A 22112-nucleotide genomic window follows, 5' to 3' on the forward strand; every position below is an offset into this window, starting at 1 on the left:
AGATGGTTTGATGGCATCACTGACTCGATGGACATGAGTTTGAGCAAGCTCCAGGAGTGGTGGTGGACATGCAGGCCTGGTGTGCACGGGGTCACAAAGAGTCGGACATGACTGACTGAACTGAACTGAACTGAACTGATATTTACAAAAAAAAATTCCTCCTTCCAGGTCCTCAGACCAAGTGGCCAGTCAGACAATGATGGGGCCTCCCCGTGGGGCCGCTCTGAAGGCAGGCAGGAACCCTCCCCTCACTGCACTGACTCAGCTTCAGGAAAAGGCTGCCCTGAAGCTTCCTCAATTGTTTCATGAGGTCTGAGAAAGTTATTCCTAAGACTCTACAAGCTGGGACAATGAAGATCACAAACTGATTTTGAAAATATAGTCATTCAAAGGATAAGTGGGTGGAGGTGCAACAGACACCTCCAAAGGAAGCAAGCAGCTCTCTGTCGTCTGAGGTCAGGAGACCTGTGCATCCCTAACAGCCAGCAAGCCCGGGGTTTAGGTCAGCAGCACAGGGCTGTCTTTCCTTCGGGGGAGGGGAGAGTCATGGCATGGGAAGGAGTTGGAACGTTGCTGTAAGAAGCTGAGTTTGAAGTATGAGCCGGAAGCACAGAAAACTAAAGAGACACAAAATAACCAGGACACAGTGACATGTGACTGCATATTCATGCAGGTAAACGTGTTCACAGACTCCTTTCACCAGAGCCAAATAGTGCCCCCCAGAGAGTGCTGTCCACGTGAGGGGGCACTTCACTCCAGAGCACCTGACTCATCCAGGTTCAGTCCCAGGACAAGAATCCAACATCTGACTGTCAGGAGGTCCATCGGTAAGAAACTCGCCATTGTGTATTAACCCTTCAACACTGTGATCTTCATGCCACTGAGCTTCGTTCACAAGAATTTATTTTAGGGGTTGGAAAAGTTCACACTGCATCTGGTAGTGGTTCCATCTCACTGACTTCAGAAAACATTCAAGGGTGTACCCCACGGGGACTCCCTTGGGAATGAAACAGAACTGAACCAGCCAGATCTTCTTAAAGATGAAGGTATCAATACTTGGTAAACACAATTTCTGGAATCAAAGCACATTTAAGCCTCAGCCTGTACTGAAGAGAAAGACCTTTTTAAAAAGAGTGAGGGGAAGTGGGCTGTTCCTTTTTTTCCCCTCATTTGGTTAAAGAATAAGACAGCATATGGTACATAGTGGGTGGCTGCTCTGAGCTTAACATGGATGTGTTTAATCCAAAACGGTTTTTGTTGCATTCTCTACATAGAACCAGCTGTTAAAACTGATCGGTGGCTGAAAAAGTAGGAGGAAAAGAGTTCAACATCCTGGGATTCCCCAAAGCAATGTTCACCAGTTGCCCTTCGCTCTCAACACCACCTTATCGTGCACTTGTGGGCGCAGCCCAGCTGACTGAGTGCGGACGGCATGCCAGGCACTGTGCTCCTGCCTCACGTAGACCTTGCACCATACCTGTGAAAGAACATAGTCTCCATCACCCGGAGGAGGAAACCAAGACCGCTGCTAACTTGCTGAAGCCATTCAGTTGCTAAGCTGCTCCTGAACCGCAGAAGCCAGCCCCTGGCCCGACTGGCCCTCTGCATCCAGGGGAAGGAGACAGCCGGGGAGCTCCCTACCAAGCACTTCTCCACCCTCAGCTGAACTTAGCACGTTCCTCCCACGTGAATCTCTTTCCACAAATGGACCAGCGTTTCTAGGTGATAATTGGGTAAAAGTGCTTTAGGAAGTGATTCTTCCACTTCACCCCAGGGCATCTGGTTAAAGTGCAAGTTCTGGTTGAGCCCGTCTGGGAGGGCGAGCGGCTCCAAGAAGCTCCTGGGAGACACTGCGGGAGTGAGTACAGGCTGAGTACAGGGAATCGGCCGTCACTGGGACAGGTCCCAGACCAGCACGATGTCAGGCAAGACACAAGACTGTTCTCAGCACCTCAGAAAGCTTTCAGAGGGCACCCAGTCTACAGCCCTCCCCCCACGGCACCCCCCACCCTGCCCTCATCACCCTGAGCCCCCACCCTGCCCTATCACCCCAACCCTCCATGTGCCCCCATCATTCCAACCCTCCATGTCCCCCATCACCCCAACCCTCCAGTCCCTCCATTGCCCAAAGCTTCCACGTCCCCCATCACCCCAACCCTCCAAGTGCCCCCATCATCCCAAGCCTCCACATCCCCCATCACCCCAACCTTCCATGACCCCCCATCACCCCAACCCTCCATGACCCCCCATCACCCCAACCCTCCATGACCCCCCATCACCCCAGCCCTCCAGTCCCTCCATCACCCCAACCCTCCAGTCCCTCCATCACCTCAACCTTCCATGACCCCCCATCACCCCAACCCTCCATGACCCCCCATCACCCCAGCCCTCCAGTCCCTCCATCACCCCAACCCTCCAGTCCCTCCATCACCTCAACCCTCCATGACCCCCCATCACCCCAACACCTCCACATCCCCCCACCCCACCTCGCCCCAGAAGAGACAGCAGTCATTCTAGGAAGCAGACAGGCAGTGGTCTGTCCTCTCCAAGAGCTTTGGGGCCAAATCCAAATAAGCATTCTGGACAGGGGATTCACAATGTTCACAACTTGTACAAAAGTGGTGCGTTAATTAAATAGTGATTCTAGTAGTCGAGGACTAGACAGCCAATGACACAGTAAAAGAATATTTCACATGAAAAGCTATTCACAGTAAGTGGGAAAATGTGGTTATAATGTAATTATACATAAGATAAAGAAATAGTAGAAGATCCCACATCAAAACTTCAATGGCAGCTATCAAGGGCTAGGATGTTAAGATGCTTTTATTTCTTTTGCTTATGTGTATGTTGTAAACCTTTTAATTGTCTCAATTCTGAATAAGAAGAACCATAACTTTGACGGCATATCTGAAAGATGACTCGGAGCCCACCGTGACCCTCAGCAGCAGGGAGCTGGATGAGCAGGTGTCGGGGCTCCGGGCACAGGCAAGCAGAGCACCTGGGATGCATTCCTGCCGCACACGGTGAGCCTGAAGGCAACTGGCCCTCCAGAGCCAACCTCCACCTGCAGGGAACACGGCCGTGAGAGGGCGAGTTCAAGGGCTGAACATGGAGCCAGAGGACAAGGTCAGAACAGGGGACACTGTGGAGCAGCCCAGGTTCTGCGGGAGTTCGTGAGGGGCATGGTCTGCTCTGTGTGCAAAGACTCAAGGGACGTCATGAACAAGTGCCGTGTGTGAGAGGGTGTGGGTGCTCCGGGCTGGACGTCTGTGTCCCCACCGCGTTCACGAGCTGAACCCCAACCCCCAGCATCACAGCATTTGGAGGCGGATCTTCGGTAGGCAGCTGGGTTTAGATGAGATGATGAGGGCAGGGCCCCATGATGGCACTGGTGCCCTTATAAGACGAGCTGGGGACCAGAGCCCTCTGTCACGTGAGGCCACGGCAAGAAGGCGGCCGTCTGCCAGCCAAGGGAATGGTCTCACCAGATCCCTAATCAGTCAGCACCTTGACTGTGGACCTTTCAGCCTCCAGAGCTGTGAGAAGTGGCTGTCTGCCGTTCACGCCAGCCCAGCTCTCATGTTTTGTCACAGCCTGCTGAGCGGAGACCCGCAGCCCCATGCGAACAACCAAGCATCGGGGAACAATTTTAAGCCAATCAGGGTAATTTAGTTATGTAAGTAGATCAGTGTTACTAATTCTAACACTGGCCTCATGTCACCTAAGAAATGTCCATAGTTCTTAGAGATGCAGTCTGAAGCAAGCAGGAGTAAAACGGAATATTGCTCCAGGTATTTCTTTACCTGTATAAAAGGAGAGCGTGGGCAAAGCAGCAGAGCATAGTCGCTGTGGAGTCGGTTGACGGACTCACCAGTGCTCACACTCCTCTTCACTCCTCGGCTCTGTGTCTTAGGTTTTCCATGATGAAGTATTTTAATGTGGTCAGGGATTCCAATCTTTCTCCACTCAAGCACAATCCCAAGGTGAGCTAGGACACAGAGCCACCTGAAATACATGGGTGCCTTTACACTGAAAAAAGAGCTTCTGTGCAAAGTGAACTTCAGACATCTCACATACACTCACCTGAGCATGGAGACGGCTGCAGGAAATCTAGGTTTGCAGAGCTCTGAGGAGGGAACTATGTCGTAATGAAGCTGTCGTAATGACTGGATTCTGAGTTCAGAAGCAGTTTGCCCAGAAACACAGAGACAACAATGGGGGTAAGAGCCGGTATTCATGCCATGCTTTACAGCTTGTGTTTCTTCATACGTCATTTTATCTCAATCCTTTCTCATTTAATCCCTTACTTCAATTCTAAGATGTAAGATTACTCTCTACCTTTGACAGACATTCCTGCAGAGTCGCTCAGAGCAGGGAATGTGAGACAGACATGGCCTCGGATCTGTCTGCTTGGCACCTCTGTGCCTGGCAGATGCAGACCTGACACATCACTTCCCAACCTAAAGTCCCTCAACCCGCAGCAGCCAGGTGGTGGGAGCAACCATGCGTCCACAGAGACGAAGGTGGAACATCACTCAGTCTCAGAAAGGGAGGGGACTCTGCCAGTGACTACAACATGCACGAACGTGGAGACATCACACCGTGTGAACTGAGTCAGACACAAAATGACACACACGGTATGATTCCACTTTACACGAGGCCCCTAGAGCAGTCAGGCGCGTAGAACTGGCATGCCAAGGGCTGGGGAGGGGTACATGGTGAACTCCTGTCTCATGGGGTCAGAGTGCCACTTTGGGAAGGGATAGAGGTTCTGGAGGTGGGGGCAGTGATGGGAGCACAGAGTGGAGGCGCTCCATGCTGAGTGCTGCGCTGTGAAGTGTGAAATGTCACGTTCTGTCTGTTTAACCTCTGTGCTCAAAATCCTTCCACAGCCATCACCCAGAGGAGCAGTGCTCTCCCCAAGGCCTGATGTCAGGAGCCCACCCTGGGCCGTCCTGCAAAAGCCCTGTGAAGAGGTCACCCTGGAGGCAGACGTGTCCAGCATCCTCACCCCGGGCTGCACACGGACCATTCCTTCCTCCTGGGGTGCGCCCCTTCCCCGGTGAGCACCCCGCTCTGAGCCGCACCACCTGCCTGTCACCCCTGCTCTGCCCCCACTACACACCAGCCATATAAGTCGCCACCTTGCAGGCCTCAGCTTCCTCACTGCAAAGCGGTGTGACACACCTGCTGGTGTGGCGATTAAGTGAGCAGGCACATGTACAGCCCTTAGAACGGGGCCCGGCACAGGGTGAACACTTGTCGCCCGGAGACTATTCTCAGACAGGGCTGCGACCCATGGTCTCAGCAAGAGGCGGTGCCCCCTTCCTCTGCTCCCCACGCCGCATCTACACACGCTTCTTTTTCTTTTGTTAAAGAAGTAAATAGTGGCATTGTGTGTGTAAACGTGTGGAAGCCGTTGGCCTGTGGGCCCTGGAGGTGAGACGCGGTCTGTCACTTCCTCGCCCAGCACAGCAGCCCAGGCCCACCCCCCACCCATCCAGCTGCTGCAAGACTCCGTGGAGGCTGGGAGACCAGGGCCTCGGCATGTGCACCTCAGGACGAGGAAAGCAGGGCTCGCCTAGCCAGGCGCAGCACCCCCAACCTCACCAGGAAGGTTCACAGCCTTAAATAATTCAGACGTCTAAGCCCCACACAAGTTAAACCACTGCTACGAGGCACTGAGCAAGCACCGCACTGGCTGTGTGGGCACCGGGGTGCCCTGGGGCAGCAGATCGGGGCCTGCCTCTGGGCCCTGCCCCTCTTGCCCGTCCCTGGGTCTCGCCTCCTGAGCAAAGCTGCCCTGTCAGAGTCTCAGGGCGGGGGGCAGGTGGGGGCCAGTTTGGGATCCGAGTGCCCCAGTGAGGCGGCTGTCACTACCCACGACACGTGTCAAAGGGTTTCTGCACTGCTCACCAAAAGCAGCGGCTCTGACTTTACCTTGAACCATAGGTAGAGCCAAGGTTTCCACTTACCCCACTCCCCCACCCCGCCCTCCTCACAGGATATGTTAAGCCCAGGAAGAATGCCTTAGTAAACATCGTTTTCTGTTTAAACATGTTAATAATTGTCAAATTTGGTTTGAGGGAATGTTTTATTATAATGGCTGTTAACAGGAAGGTCTCCAGCTGTCAAATCACCTCACATGCTTCACAGAGAAAACTTGAGGAGTCCCAAGGGTGGTCCAGGACCTCGGCGTGGATTAGCAGCAGAGGAGATGGAGTTGGGGGGTGTGTGGAGAACACTCAGGACAGAACAAAGAGAGACTCAGACTCTCCACTCAGGGGTGCCTGCTTGTTCCCAGGCCCTGTCCTGACACGTCCCCAGAGGTCCGGTCAAAAGGCAGAACCAGCTCTCTGGGGGCGGGGGCTGGCAGGCGAGGCCAGAGACCCTCCCAGGCCAGGGGCTGCTCAGTGACCACCCTGAACAGCCAGGTTCTGCCACCAGCAAACCTTCCCGGATGCACTAATAAGCACTGATTCTTTCATCCTTTTAGAAAAACAATCATCACCTTCAACCAATTTGGGAGCAGTTTTGAAGAACTTTTGAGGAGAATATTTTCAACATCTATTTCCTCCATGAAGCCCTATGGAGGCCTCTAGAGTTGGTCCTACATCTTGAATCTTGAGGGAGCGCTGAGAGAGGAAATACTGAATTGGGAACAGGTGCAAGGGGCTGTGCCCAGGAAAGAGTTGAGTTTTGTGTTAAAACCTGATTAGCAAACCCATCGGAGAAGGCAATGGCACCCCACTCCAGTACTCTTGCCTGGCAAATCCCATGGATGGAGGACCCTGGTAGGCTGCAGTCCATGGGGTCGCGAAGAGTCGGACACGACTGAGCAACTTCACTTTCACTTTTCACTTTCATGTATTGGAGAAGGAAATGGCAACCCACTCCAGTGTTTTTGCCTTGAGAATCCCAGGGACGGTGGAGCCTGGTGGGCTGCCGTCCATGGGGTCACACAGAGTCGGACACGACTGAAGTGACTTAGCAGCAGCAGCAGCAAACCCATCCCTTTATCCACTTTGAGAGCTTCTCCCAGGGACCCTGGCCAGAAGAAGGGAGGCCTTGCTTTCTAAATGAGATGAACACCTTAAAAGCTGTAAGTTAAACACCTTCTTAGGTTTCACAGCCTTTGAGAAAGACTTCTTCTTAGAAGATTCCTGTTGTAAATACTTTTGTTAAATAAACAGTGTTCTTAATCATGTAAATCTGAGTTGCCCCGAGTTGGATGATTTTGAATGAAAAATCACTCTTATTTTTCCCACCAAATATTCAAGACCTTTTGACTCTCTCGAACCTAAGACTCCACTAAATCCAGACACACGTTCCCCCAAGAATTTGGCTGGTGTCCCAGGAGCCCTGCAGCCTTCCACAGCCTGGCCCTCGTTTCAGCCGCCCCCACGGGAACATTAAACACAGGACAGCACACGGCACGCACAGAGCCTCGCTCCACAAGACATGAAGCCATGGCCGGGCCCCAGCCCAAATGCGGCTGGCCACCAGTGCGGGGTGGGAGGCTGTCTCTGCACACACCCCTGTGACCCCGCAGGTCAGGGGCCAGGACAGCAAGACGGGCGCCCAGGGCCCTCTCCTGGACCCGGGTCACTGCTGGCCACCCCGTGGGCCGAGCAGCACCTCCTCCCCTGACTCCGATCCTAGCTGCACCATTTGGCCTGGAGGACCCCCACCCCAAGAGTGTTCAAGCAGGCTCCCCAGAGGCAGGGGAGCGCGCCTGGGCCCCCAGTCCCCACCCCAGGGCTTTCACCAGCTAATTAGCCCTGGAGCCACTTGCCTTTGTTCCCTGCAGTCCTGGAGGAACCTGATGCCAAGCTGTGAGCCCACCAGGCAGAGCGCACATTCCAGAACCTGGGCTGCCTGCCAACCCGCCTGCCGGAGGTCCCCACCCCCGAAACCCAAGCCCAGGGCGTCAGCCCAGCAGTCCCGGTGGGTCCCACTCTGGCACTGCAGCCCAGGGAGGGCTCCCGGCCCCGCCCCCACCCCGGTTACCACTGCCACAGAGCAAAGGTGGAGCGGCCCTCACCTCTGTTACCAGTGGCCCAGCTGTGGCTGGGGCAGGGCTCTGCTGACTCGGGGGCTTTCTCCTCTCATTGTTTCCAGTACCTGAGCCCTGACCCCAGATGGTGCTGAGCCCGGCCCTGTCCATCTGGGCAAAGTTGAGGCTACCTCTAAACCTCATCAAGTCTGCTTTTGGTGAGGAATACCCGAGTGGAGGCCTTCATCACCACCAGGGACACCGGGACCCCAAGATGTCAGGAGACAGTACCAAGAGGACAAAGCATTCTCCTGAAGCTTTCAACACCTGCCTTTGCTCATGGCTCACGTGCTGGTATCCTCTCTCCTCTCTTGGGTCTCCTTGAATTTCAGTGACCCCACCTCTAAAAGGAAAAAGACCATTTGGGACCCTTTGGGGGTCTCATCTTCTCTGAACCCCAAGACGCTTGGAGGCAGCACCTGACTCCATCGAGGGTCCCCCTTCTCCCCACACCTCCACCCTGCCCCTCCCACTCTGCCCTCACCCCACTGAGCCCCAACATGCCTTGCACACAGACACCCCGGGCTTCCCTCCAGACTGACCGTCCTCCCAGACCACGCTGTGACAATCTGGGCCGGAGGCAGCGTGTCTGAGGCCAGGTTCATCCTCTAACAAAACTGGCTCCTTCTTTGACCGTCTGCTCTCTGTCAGCACCACCACCTCCTCAGGCAGCCGGGCTTACAATCCCACCCTGGTCACCCCCCTTCCTGCCACCCCCACATCCACCGTCTCTGAGCACCCACCAGCCCAACCTCCCTCCTGTCCAGCCCCAGCAGTGCAGACTCTGGGCTGCTGGCGTGGACAGCTGGACGGACCCCTGAGTGGACCACTGAACGGACCCCCCAAGTGGACCACTGTCGTCTGGAATCCGGAAGCACTAGAGCAGAGCTGGGCCAGGGAAGGCCCATCTCCCCCTGACCCTGGGTCCCACCTGAGGCCTCAGTAGGGTGGGTGTCAGGCTCTGGACTGGGTACTGACTGTTAGGATATCAGAGCCGAGACTCTCGTGCACGGCGACGACCAGATGCCAGCCCACCCGTGAGCACGGCCAGTCCCTCCTGTCCCCATGGGCTTCCTTTCACCCCCTTCCCTGGACTCGCTCTTCCCAGGGCCCCCACTCCCCTTCCTGCACAGCCGGCTCCGCCCCCTAAGAAGCCCCTCCTCCAGGAAGCCCACCACACCCTCCGGCTCCTGAACAAACATTTTCTCGACCTCCACCAGGACACATTCCCCTTCAGAACCACTCTCTGTCCTGCTTGAAACTGTGGACTGTCGGCTCCTCTTCCATCCTTTATAGAACCTTTCATCCTGAATAAGGAATAGAGAAGCCAAGTGGCATTGCGTGGCTCCTGCTATGTGTGTAAAAACACAGAAGCTGGGGGCAGTCCCCAGCCATGGTCTCCCCCAGCTCCACCCCAACTGGGAGTGACCCAGGAGCGAAGGAGCAGAGAGGTAAACCCCCAGACAATGAACGCAGGCCGCTGTCCTAATGGACAGCCATGCATGCCAAGGAGCCTGGGCAGCGGGTGGTAGGGTGAGGGGGGACTTACCCAGGCTCCAGGATGCAGGCTGGCTGCCCCCGGCTCCTGGGTCAGAGGCCAGGCCTGCCCCTGTCAGCCTGTGGGTGACTACAGGCCCACCCCGCACCCAATCGTCCTCCCCACTACAGAAAGACTCACACACATTCATCAGAAAGGACTTCGCTCACTCTGCTGAGTTGATATTGTAGGTTCTGTTGTCCTAGAGCACCAACACTGAACAACAGGAGGAAGCATTTTCATGAGAAAACAGAGAGGCAACCTCAAACTCCTGCCAGGCTCACATGGCCAAAGGTAGGTGCTGCTGGATGGGGACACCCCCAAGCAGCAGACCAGCACGGCCACACAGAAGGTGTCCCCTCTTAAGGCCCTGTCACCACGGGTGCACCCCTCTGGCTCCTGTCTGTCACAGGTCTGAGCCCAGTCCCTTGGGCCATTTCTCCAGAAGCCGATGGTGGGGGTGGGGGAGTTCAGGGGCGGGATGCGGCTGCTTCAGAGGAGGCGCACCCCCTCTGCTGACGCACTGAGAGGCAGAAGAGCTGGCTCTCCACTAGCACAGGCTCCCAGCCCCCAAGCTATTTCTACAGAAATACAACGTACCCCTGGGTAGAAATAGCACTCGTGGCGACCAGGAATTTTCTTTTCTTTTCTCTGTCCCTCTACAGAAGCTAAAGATACTCGCACCATAGGAAGAAAGATGAGCGGAGAATAATTTAAGATACCTCTGAAGCGCCTGCTTGGGCTATTTTTACTGTTTCTCATTCCATTGAGACAGAAGGCTCTAAAAACGGACGAGGAGAAGCCAAGTGTTGCTACAGCCATCTGGTGAGTCCCTCGAGTGAAGACGCCCGCTGCATTCCTGGGTCCCCACAGGTGACACAGACGGGACAGTGCAGGGATGCGGGGTGGGGAGGCGGGGAACGGGGTGACCCCCCAGAAACAAAGGCTGAGGTGGACCAGAGGGAGCTAATTGTTCACAAAAGAAGAGACCGCCTTTAAAATCAGCTAACAGAAGGAAGGTGGAGGAGCCCTTTTAAAGCAGAATTCCAGACAGAAACGCTCCTCAGGCCTGAGGTACGGCCCAGCTCTCCTGGGGTTTGCAGTCTGCACCCTGCCCAGCTCCACCTCCTTCCCAGGATGGCACCTCACACACCCAGGGCCCTGCATCCTGGGTCAGGGGCCTCCTGAGGGCACTAGCACAGCCCCTCCTCTCATCCTTGGACCACCCTGCGGTACAGCGCCTGCCACCGCCTTACAGAGAAGGGAGCCAGGCCCAAATGGGACAGTCCACCACCCAGTCACAGAGCAAGAAAGTGGGGAGCCAGGCCCAAGGGGAGTCCGTGTGTTCTGGCCCCTGGGACCAGGGCTTCTCTAGAGAAACTGGCCCCCACCCTCTCCCCCGCCCCCTCTCCCGTTTCTCCTCTCCCTCTCCCCCCAGATCCCTGGGCAATTCCCCGCATCCACCTCCACACCTGCTTATACCCTTCTCCCACCCAGGACACCCTCTCCCATCCTCCAGGTTGCTCTTTCTGAAAAACTGTCTGAAAAATCAGTAAGAAGTTCTTATCTAGGCCGTGGTGGTTGTTTAGTCGCTAAGTCACATGTGACTCTTTGTGACCCCAAGGACTGTACCACACCGGGCCTCCTTGTTCTTCACTAATCTCCCAGAGCTTGCTCAAACTCATGTCCATTGAGTTGGTGATGCCATCCAGCCAGCTCATCCTCTGTTGTCCCCTTCTCCTCCTGCCCTCAATCTTTCCCAGCATCAGGGTCTTTTCTAAAGAGCTGGCCCTTCACATTAGGTGGCCAAAGTACTGGAGCTTCAGCTTCAGCATCAGTCCTTCCAATGAATATTCAGGGTTTATTTCCTTTAGGACTGACTGGTTTGACCTCCTTGCAGTCCAATGGACTCTCAAGAGTCTTCTCCAGCACTACAATCAATTCTTTGGCATTCTGCATTCTTTATGGTCCAACTCTCACATCCATACACGACTACTGAAAAAACCATAGCTTTCACTATATGAACCTCTGTCGGCAAAGTGACGTTTCTGCTTTTTAATACACTGTCTAGGTTTGCCATAGGTTTTCTTCCAAGGGGCAAGTATCTTTTAATTTCATGGTTACAGTCACCATCCACAGTGATTCTGGAGCCCAATAAAAGAAAATCTGCCACTTTTTCCCCATCTATTTGCCATCAAGTGATGGGACTGGATGCCATGATCTTAGTTTTTTGAATGCTGAGTTTTAAGCCAACTTTTTCACTCTCTTTTACCCTCATCAAGACACTCTTTAGTTCCTCTTCACTTCCTGCCATTAGAGTGGTATCATCTGCATATCTGAGGTGGTTGATACTTCTCCCCCTCATGGATCACAGTCTTGTCATAGTCAAGGGGCTTGTGTAACTCAATGAAGCTATGAGCCGTGGCGTGCAGGGCCACCCAAGACAGACAGGTCATAATGGAGAGTTCTGACAGAACATGTTCCACTGGAGGAGGAAATGGCAAACCAATCCAGCATTCTTGCCTCAAGAATCCTATGAACAGTGTGAAAAGGCAAGGCCTGGCATTACTACTAAGTTTTTTCAACCATCGTTTGCAGAAAGTGCTGAATTCTCTGAAAATGAGGACAATGCTTCACTCTCCCCCAAATGCCTAGAAAAGGGCTAAATGTGAAGTATCAGGTCCACTAAACCGGAAAACCCCAGTTTCCGCAGAAGTGATGGAACCCCGAGGACAGGTGGGCTGTGCCCCTCACATTCAGCATCCAGACAGTTCCTCCAGGTGTGGTGGTTTCTAAATCACTCCTCAGGGCTTGTCCCTGACGCGCTAACCCAGTCACAGCTGTTTGGGAAGCAGCCGAGGACCCGCTCCCAATCCTGTAAGGCGTCTCCTCAGCATGACCAGCAGAGTCTTCTTGTGCAAAACACCCGAAGGAAAGAGAGTCTAGAAATGGGGAAGGAAAAGCACCTTTCTCTCCTTTCTGGGGAAAACTAAGTTCTCTCAGCCAGCGAGGCAGGCACGTCTTGTGATCCCAGGGCCCCTGCCCCAGGGCTCCTTGGGGGGAGGCAGAGAGGTCATGTGTTCTTCACGAGTAAGGGGTGCTCACTCCCCCACTAACTCTGGCCCTGCCCTGAGCACCTCGTAAGGAGCAGCAGGACGTGTCAGCCAACCAACAGCCCAAGGCTCCACCACAGGAACAGGGACATGGAGCATGTCTAGCAAGCCCTGGTGCTGGAGGAGCCAACAGCCTCATGGTTGCAGCCACACAAACCATGACAGCGGTGCCAGGTGGCTTCTGGTCCAGGTCTGACACCAAAGCGGCTGAGGGGAGATGAGAGAAACTCACACTGACGCTCCTACCACGAAGCTCACTGTCACAGCCATGCTACAAGACAGATACTCTCAGCAAAGAGAGGGTATATCTCCAGCTGCTTTTTAGGGCCAAAGGGAAGAAAAGTTAGTGATTTTGTTAATCATTATGATCACAGTCATGCCCCTGACAAAATATAAAAGAATGAGGGTATATCTCCAGCTGCTTTTTAGGGCCAAAGGGAAGAAAATTTAGTGATCTTATTAATCATTATGATCACAGTCATGCCCCTGAAAAAATATAAAGAATCAACAAATTAAAATAATTTCCACTTTGAGTCAAAATAAAACTCATTAATTCAGACTCTACAGAGACAAAGTCATTTTAAGAAAATCAACATTATCCTTTTATTGTAGAAGACACAAAACTGCAGAGAATGCTAAGACACCCAAGAGGGGAGATGTGGGATATTCTTAGGAACCTCCCCAGAAAGATGAGCTGGGAGCTCTTGACTAACACTGCTGAGCCGGTCACTCGCCTCTCAGTCACTCGGCACATGGGTACTCAGAGTCCTTCAAGTGTGGCCTGATCCAAGACACTGCTGTCCCACAGCAGAGCAGATAGACATGCTGCCGAGCCTGGAACCTGAGACGTGATGACACATTTCATGACGAAAACAAGATCCTACAAGTCAAGTTCATGAACAAAATCAAATATGTGGAAGTATTCTTGAGCACTGAAGGGTTATCCTGATGCTAGCCAACTTCATCCACATAATCCCAGTTGTCTAGTTCTTTAAGCAGCAAAACTTGAGTCGGTTCTCAGATATTCCAGCCGGCAGATATTTCCCTTGATTTGGATAGAACTTTCTCTCCATTTAATTTGTACTAACTCTGATATGACTGTGTGTCTAGAAGAGATTTGAGGTTCTGGAATCAAAGATATCATTTATCACTTCAGAGATAAGGAAGATGAGGTCCAGGAAAATTAAGTGACCCTCCAAGGTCAAATAGCAAGCTGGCAGCCAAACCAGAACAAAAGCCCAAGTCTCTTGATGAACCTAAAGGTCTTTTTTCCACAAACTGCTTGATTTGTCCTCTAGTAAATCACACAGAGTGAAGATAACTTACAATACAGGTTCAAGAAAGGTTTAGGATGCATAATATATAAATATCTCCTATGAGCAAATAAGAAATCAAGAGAGAAAATAAAAACAGGCAAAGATATCAACAGACAATGCCCAGAAGAAGGAATCTAAATTTTCAGAAAAAAAAAAATAAATAAATAAATTTTCAGAAAAATATCTGTAATATATATCACATCACTAGTAATCAGGAAAATGAACAATGAAGCAAAACACAACTTCACATTCATAAGATAAGCAAACATCTGAAGTCTGGGAACAGCTCTTGAGGCCTGGAGTGTGGAGCAGGGAGACCCACTCCCCGTGGTGGGGGGCTGGCCAGGAGCTTCCACGGGTGCAACCACACTGAACAGCAGCCAGCAACACCTCAGCAAGTCAGAGGGGGCACCAACCCCAGGCCAGGACACACCCCAGAGGAGTGACGAGCACGCTGCACAGGGGAACACAGACAGCAACGTTCTTTGCATCATTTTACCAGGGAAAATACTGGAAATAATTTAAGATAACAATTTCCTTGATAGAGTGGAAAATCAATTGGGAATGTATAAATAAATTCTGACTCATTCATACAGTGGTACGATGAAGAGCATTTAAAATGAATTAACTAGCTCTACACATATCCATAGGAATAGGTCTCAGACACACAATTATGAGAGGCAAAAAGGTGCAAAACATAAGCTGTACAGTAGGATACTATTTGTATGATTTTTAAATACCCTCCAAAATACCATATATTATTTTAATTTGATACACACTTACATGGTAGAGATGAAAAGAGGAATTTGCTTCGCAGTGAAGGTGCTAAAGCACAGATATAAACAGTACACCCCTGCTTCAGGATAATGATTACCTGGGAGGAAGGTGAGAAATTACAGCCAGAGGCAGGGCTGGCACCATGGAGGGCATTCAACTCTGCCTCTATTTCTATTTTCTTTTTAAAAGTTAGGGCAAAGGATGGAGAGGGCATATGTGTAACTGTGGCTGATTCACATTGATGTATGGCAGAAACCAACACAATATTGTCAAGCAATTAGCCGTAAATTAAAAATAGATAATTTTTTTGAAAAGATAGGGCAAAATGTTGTATTTGTGACTGTACTCTGTATTTTATAATCAATTGAGAAAATAAATTCTTAATAAGAAATACTTAACACAACTTGTCAAATATACTAAAAAGCAATGTCCCAGGCAGAATGTGCATCTAAACAACAGGTGGTGACTGGGGAAACCTGCTCTTTCTGAGCCCCACATATTTCCTGCTGGGATCCATAAAAGGGTCAAACTTAAGCAGAAGTCTTTAAGGAAGACTGGTTCTTCCTGGTTAGGCTGAGACACTTGGACTCCTCAGCCTCAGTGACCTTCTTTTCAGAAGACAATGTTCCTAGAACTCTTACTGGCTGTCCCAAGCTGCTCTTTTATTCTTATTTCATAAATAGATAATAGACAATAGATTTATAGATATAGCTCTATAATAAATGATAAATAATAGGTATATATATATGATAAAGATCAATAATAGATAAAAGATAGATACTGATGATAGATATAGATTAATAATAAATAATAGATAAATGACAGATAATATATCTAGGTGGACAGATAGATACAGACTGATAATAGATAAAGATGATAGATAGATGATAAATATCAGATAAAATGAGTCACCTATCCCATGAGGCTCTCTCTGATGTTGGCTTTCTCTCCTTCCGATTTATAAGATACTGGAGTTGGGGGGTGGGGGGCTTGGGATACGAAAGGTAATAGAGAGAAAAGGTTGCAACCTAACTCCCCTCTTCTTGAACATGGGCTGGACTTAGTGACCTAATTCCACAGAACAGAGTGCAGAAAGTGGAAATGGTAAGTGTCCAGTGAAAGGGCTGAGCAGACACTCTTAACCAAGCGCACGTTCACCTCCACCAGAGACAGGGGGTAAGTCAGACGTGCCCTCCTCTGATAGAATGGGCTCAGAAGGAGCTTCACACCTGTGGTATTCTGTCCAGAAACCCGCAAACCCAGAGAGTCAGAAACTGCTCCATGACTTTCTATCTGACCTTAAGTGTGACCACGACTCCTGAATGCCACCTCCCCAGAGGTGCTAAATGATATTACCGTTGAGTGGAGAGGGGGCCAAAAGAGCTTTTGAGGTTCTCTTTTCAAACCTTGAGACACAAGTCTATACATTTGATGGTTCTCACAACCAGGGACTGTCTGATACAAAATGCTGCCCTTGTGAGGATTTTAATCATCACACAGAATTCAGATCAAATTTTCTGGGGCCTGGACTGCAACTGTCTTTGGAAATTAACTATTCCATAAACTACTGATGAAACCTCCTGACTGATGCTTGCTTGTCCCCTGGCACTTACTGGACACTGCTGCTCTTGGAGGCTGGCCCCCAACAGGAGGGCACCAGTGACACAGCACCCCCCACCCCCGCAGGATGCACCCAGCACACCCAGCCACATCCCGCCTCTCCAGCCCCCAAGCCTCCAACCTGCCCCTCACCAGACAGATGCTTTGGTCTCAACACTCATCCCTAACTCAGAAAGCCCTCCCCTGGCTGGTCCTGGCCATGTTCTGGAGCCTCTGGCCCTCCATGTCTCCACAATCATCACAATTTTCACCTCATGATCACTGTCACACCCCCACAGTCCACCTTCTGCTCTGTCCAGCCTACGAGCCCCAGAGCCACCTGTGCCAGGCACCTGCCCAGCACATCACAGATGTTCACCTGATCACTGCTGAAGGAGATGGTTTACACACTCCAGGTAGAAATCCCCCTGAAAACGAGCAGTCAGAATTGACCATGGAAGCAGGCAGAGCGGTCATTTCAAATGAGAGGCATGGAAAGGTCTCCCAGACTCCAACCTGTTAAAACCTTGCTTTGGGGGGAGGAGGTAGAAATACAAAGCCCATTTTTGGGAGAATAATTAAGTACACAGGAGCGATGACATGTATGCATTATGACTAGACTCCCTAAGTAGATAACTTGAAAAAACAGAATGCAAAGTCAGGGGAAGTCCTCCCCACAACTGTGCTCCCCTTCAGGGCACTCAGTCCTCTAAAATACAGTCAAAACCTGGTCCCAAGAGCAGTGCTGCCGGAGGAACTAGAGACATGTCACTATCCGGAAGCCACTGTCCTTGCTTTCTTCTGCCACAGCTTACTGGAACCAGTATAGAAGCCCAGGTTGAATCTCTGCTTTGAAAATTAATTTGAGTAGTGTAAAAGACTTCCTTCCAAACCTCTTGCTTTCTGATACAATTCAATGGCATCGTTCACTCTGAAACAAAAACTGACAAATTCAGCCTTAAGAACCTACCTAACCTGTGCATCTAAAAAAATATTGAAACTCAAATATTTCAGGGTTAAAAAGCATCCTTTTAGGCATATGGTGCAGCACATGGGGCCACAGACCATGAGAGCAGCTGTTGTTGGTCAGAACGTTCCCCTCTCCTTTCTCCGTGGCCACAGTCAGGAGAGAAGGGACCAACTCTCCGTGATTTTCCGCGTGCACGGGGACTGTGAATTCCACAAGTTTCCAGGCCCCGCCCACCGCATCCCACTCCGGCCAGAGAGGGTCGTTAATATTAACCAACTAATGCTCCAACTTCCATCATGTGAGGGAAAGACATTACTTGTTGCCCAAATAGCCACATACCAAATGGATGAATTCACGGTGACTCTTAGAAACAGCACTTGGAGAAATTTCCATGGCTGAGCACAGACTGCACCGTCACCCCTGCCAGACTCCAAGGACACAGCACCACGCTCACCACTGGGGCACCAGAAGGACAGCTGGACCCGCTTCCCCGGAGGACTGGACATCCACTCAGGATGCCCTAGGCACCCTAGCAATGCCAGGCTACATAGTAATAGATCTTCCTCACAGATACTTCTCCCCAAGTGTCAAAGTGTACAGAAAGGTTATTCACCTTTTCACTGTTACTTATTACATAATTATCTTTATGATGTTTCTTATTGCATTGTTACTTATTCTGTTGTTGCTACGATGTTACTTATTTTGTAACAAGCAGTACCCCTACCTCAGGGTGCTGTGTGGCTCAGAAGTCAGCCTTCCTGGGCTCACATGATGAAAGAATTTTGTTTGTTTGTTTTTTGGTCTTTGGGTTTCTCTACAAAAAAAAGAAAAAATTCATTAAGAAGAGAATTGGTCTTTGGCCTTCTAATTTACACATCTTAGATTCCCACCCAAGCTGTCAGCCTTGGAGAAGACAGCCAGTGAATCCTGCAAGTCTGATAAACTACAGACTGATCCAGCAGAGCACTTTGCAGTCCTGGGTGATATTGCGCAAGGCCAAGTGAGCAACAATCATCTCTGTCGAGATCCTGGTTAAATGGCCCAAATGTCTCCAGCCTCAGTTTCCGCACCCACTCAAGGTAACCAGCCTTCTTCAGGGACTTCTGTGAGCATTTAAAGCGACACACAGAAGACACCGTACACCCACCACTCCCTTCCCCCCAGTTTCTCAGAAGAACTCCCACCTAGGAGTCAAGAAGATTCCGAGAAACTCCCAACAAACCTCACAACCTAAATGCAAGTCAAGTGAATGCTTTTATACTCACTTTAAATATTTATAAATTCATTTGGATTCTATTAATTCACACGCTGTGATCATTTCATCAAGGACCTTCCTTAGGAAAAGAAATCTGCTTCACAACTAAGACAAGTTACAGTGCCAAGAATATCAGACATAGGATATTTGTAAACCCCAGCAGTGTTTTCCTGTATCCTGATGCAGTTCAGGAACTCAGCTCCCACATGCTGGTTGTTGGTCCCTCTTATCAACCACCAGTGTAGGTGACGACAGGGAGCGCTAGGTTAATGAGCAGGAGCCAGGATAAGTGCAGAGCAGCAGAAATTCATTTTCGCAACAACATTTATAATTGGAATATTTAATAACTTGGTCTTATTTTCTCTATGAGGACTCCAAATACAGGCTCACACAGACAGCTCAGCCTCCGAAGGAAGGACAAAGAGGCCAAGAGCCACCCTCTTGCCCAGACCAGCACTGCTCGTGTCCAGTCTCCTGGCATCTGGGAGCTGATGCTGGCATGCCCTCCACACTCCACCTGGGTGCAAATTTGCATGTCACCTTCCCAGTCCTTGACCTACTTGTGCAGCCAGATCACTGCCTTAAACTGTTTACCCGAGATGTGTTTTGACATGCATTTTTCTCTTCGGCAAAACCCTCTGTGATTTATGGGAAACTAAAATCATGTGTTTCTCGTTAGTTTACACTTTAAAACACCAAAAATGTTATTTTGTAGAGCTATTTCAATGTCCACAGAGTTTTTCAAAGACTTTTTTCTTGGAAACAGAGGTCAACATCTTGCCCAGGGAAACAACCCCCAGACTCTAAGGACCAGGTTTGGCTCCAGACCTCCAAGTCTTTGAATCTGCAGAAGGCATTCTGTCCAGCAAAGAAATGCCACCAGCAGAAGAGTCCCAGAGTCTGCTCAGTGTACCATGAGGGCAAGTCTGCCATTCCCTCCAGGGTGCCCAAAGAGTTTACATCCACCCTCCTGGGGGACCCTGGGGTGGGAGTCATTTTGCTCACAAAATCAGTAACGTAGAGTCCATTTTCCCACTCAAATGCATCTTTTGAGTACTGCCAGACAGCGCTTGAAAAGATGTACTTGAAGAGATGCCTGTTCTGTTTCAAAACTTTAAACTTAATTACAAACTGTCTTCACTTAAGAGTGTTTTGAGGTTCCTATCTAATTCAAATTGGGTGCATTACTGTGAAACCAGGGAAGATCTGCAGACAGGAAAGTGTGCCCCTCAGCACTGTCCAGCCTGCACCCCTGCCTTCCCTCCTCCTCTCCTCTGCAGTCCTGTCTCCCCCCGGCTTCACTCACTGGCCTGCCCTGGCCCGTCTCCAGCAGTGTGACCAAGTCTCCCTAAGTCTGAAGGACACCATCCCTACCCTGGGAGACCACCCTGAACCACAGGCTCTAACAGTGGGTGAACTTGGCTGCCTCTACTTTAATGCACACTGTAGATACTTTTGCACCATTTGGAGCAACTAATGGCCTGTCAGACACTTGGGAGTTATTCATTTCTAAATACAGATTCATTTTAGATACATAATGTATGGTAGGTTATAAGATGCATCTTAGCATGTTATAGAAGAATGCTCATCTCTTTTCAAAAGCAATTATCTAACAAAATTACTACTATTAGCTGTATATGGAAGTTGTTATAAAATCATGATTTATATTTCTTTTATAAACGCACTAGAACTCCTAGAGTGTCCTTCAGGGAAGCCACAGGAAGCACCAAAGGTGGCCGTAAAAAGCAAAGACACAGAAAGGCTGCCTCAAATGAGGCAGGAGACCAAAGAGGAAACAAGGAGCAACCCCATCTAAGAATGTCCTGCCAGCTCAGAAGCTCCAAGCATCCACCGGGTGTCAACTTACCATTAATGACACTTTTAGAACTGCGCTGTGAAACCAACCCAGGCAAGCACTGTCATCACAAGAATTCACTTATTTATACCCTGTCCTCTCATAGCGGCAGCCATACCTGATTTCATATGTAAGGATTTCAGATGGAGAATGTTGATTAAAGGTCGCCATGGCGACCACACATTTGTGTCTCCATGGTGACACTCACAAATGGGAAAGACCCTTAACTTTAATTTTATTTAAAGTTCCAAAAGATGTTTTCTCCTCAGACTGCATAATATAACAAGGCTAAGTGGATCTTGCTCTCTGCTCCACTTGTTCTTGGGAAAGCAAAGGGAGAAAAAGGTAAAGGGGAGGGAGAGGTGAGAACTCTTTAGAATAGATAAGATGCGGATTCCTGTTTCTTGCCTGGAACACAAATCAATGGCCTTTGATGAATAATAACAGTGTCCAATAATTAAGCATCTCCTCTTTTATAGCTGTCTTCCTACTGAATCTTAATGGCAGAGGTCTGTCCTACTTTACAGATAAGAAGACTGAGAAGCAGGGAACGGGTTGGCCTAAGGGTGTACTGCTGGGAAAGGACGGGACTAGGGAAAGACAAGGCTTTCTGACCCCAAAACTCCTACCACTCACTCAAGGGTCTGAGCCAAGCTGCCACTCACCCAGCTCAACTGAGATGGGAAGAGCCTGGATGAGAAGCAAACTAAGTCCTGAACCTCAGCACCTGCTCTCCAGACAGAGATTTCAGTGAGACTCCGTCAGTCATACCATTGCAGGGAGACGTAGGCAAATGAACAAAAATTGAGCGGGGGAAAAAAATGGTATTGCTCTCAGAATACCCAGCAAGCCAAGAAGGTGACTAGAAGGTGGCATGACAGTGACATATAAGACAGAAAAGCCTAGAACTCTTGGGCAGGGAGAAAAGCCTCTCCAACTTTGTAGACCAAGTGTATGCAGAGAAGCTGAAAACAAAGTTCCTTGAGACAAAACCCAACTTTTCATTAACTTTATGTTTAAAGTATAGCTGCATGTGTGCTAAATCACTTCAGTCCTGTGCAACTCTGTGCAACCCCACAGACTGTACTCTCCAGGTACCTCTATGGGGATTCCCCAGGCAAGGATACTGGAGTGGGTTGCTATTCCCTCTTCCAGGGGATCTTCCCGACCCAGAGATCAAACCTGTGTCTCTTACTTCTCCTTATATCTCCTGCAATGGCAGGCAGGTTCTTTACCACTGAGCCACTTGGGAAGCCCCAAAGTACAGCTTTTTATCCCACATGTCCTTCGCTGTTCAGTGGAAGCCTTGAGGAGCCTCTTCAATCCCTCTGGGTGGAAGGCTGAGCTGAGTCCCAGAGCCCTGCTCTGTGCCCCTGTCTCCAGGAGGGTGGTCAGGCTCATCCAGGAAAGCCCTTCTGACCTGAGTGTCTCCGTGTGACCACTGAATACATCACCTCAGAGCCCCGATATCCCACTCACGGTCCTGCTCATCTGGTCCCTTCTGACCCTTTTCGTGTGGGTGCTCAAGCCCCTCCCCCAGTCAGCGTTCATTGGGAGGGATGTGTCCCCTCAAGACTTCCTGTCTAGGGAACTATACCTGATGTATGTTCTATCCGACATACTCTGCAAACTTC

General features: G+C 50.3%; 1 long non-coding RNA gene across 1 annotated transcript in view; it reads right to left on the bottom strand.

The window, feature by feature from the left end:
* Positions 1–20644, bottom strand: part of LOC133258414 (uncharacterized) — a 45034-nt gene extending 24390 nt beyond the window's left edge. Inside the window, exons 1-2 of the long non-coding RNA XR_009740013.1 lie at positions 20491–20644; positions 18093–18182 (exon numbers count right to left, since the gene is read on the bottom strand). This is a non-coding gene — a long non-coding RNA (uncharacterized LOC133258414). The remainder of the gene's footprint in view (positions 1–18092; positions 18183–20490) is intronic.
* Between the last annotated feature and the right edge of the window lie 1468 nt (positions 20645–22112).

Source organism: Bos javanicus, chromosome 12 (assembly GCF_032452875.1).
Source record: "Bos javanicus breed banteng chromosome 12, ARS-OSU_banteng_1.0, whole genome shotgun sequence".
NCBI lineage: Eukaryota > Metazoa > Chordata > Mammalia > Artiodactyla > Bovidae > Bos > Bos javanicus.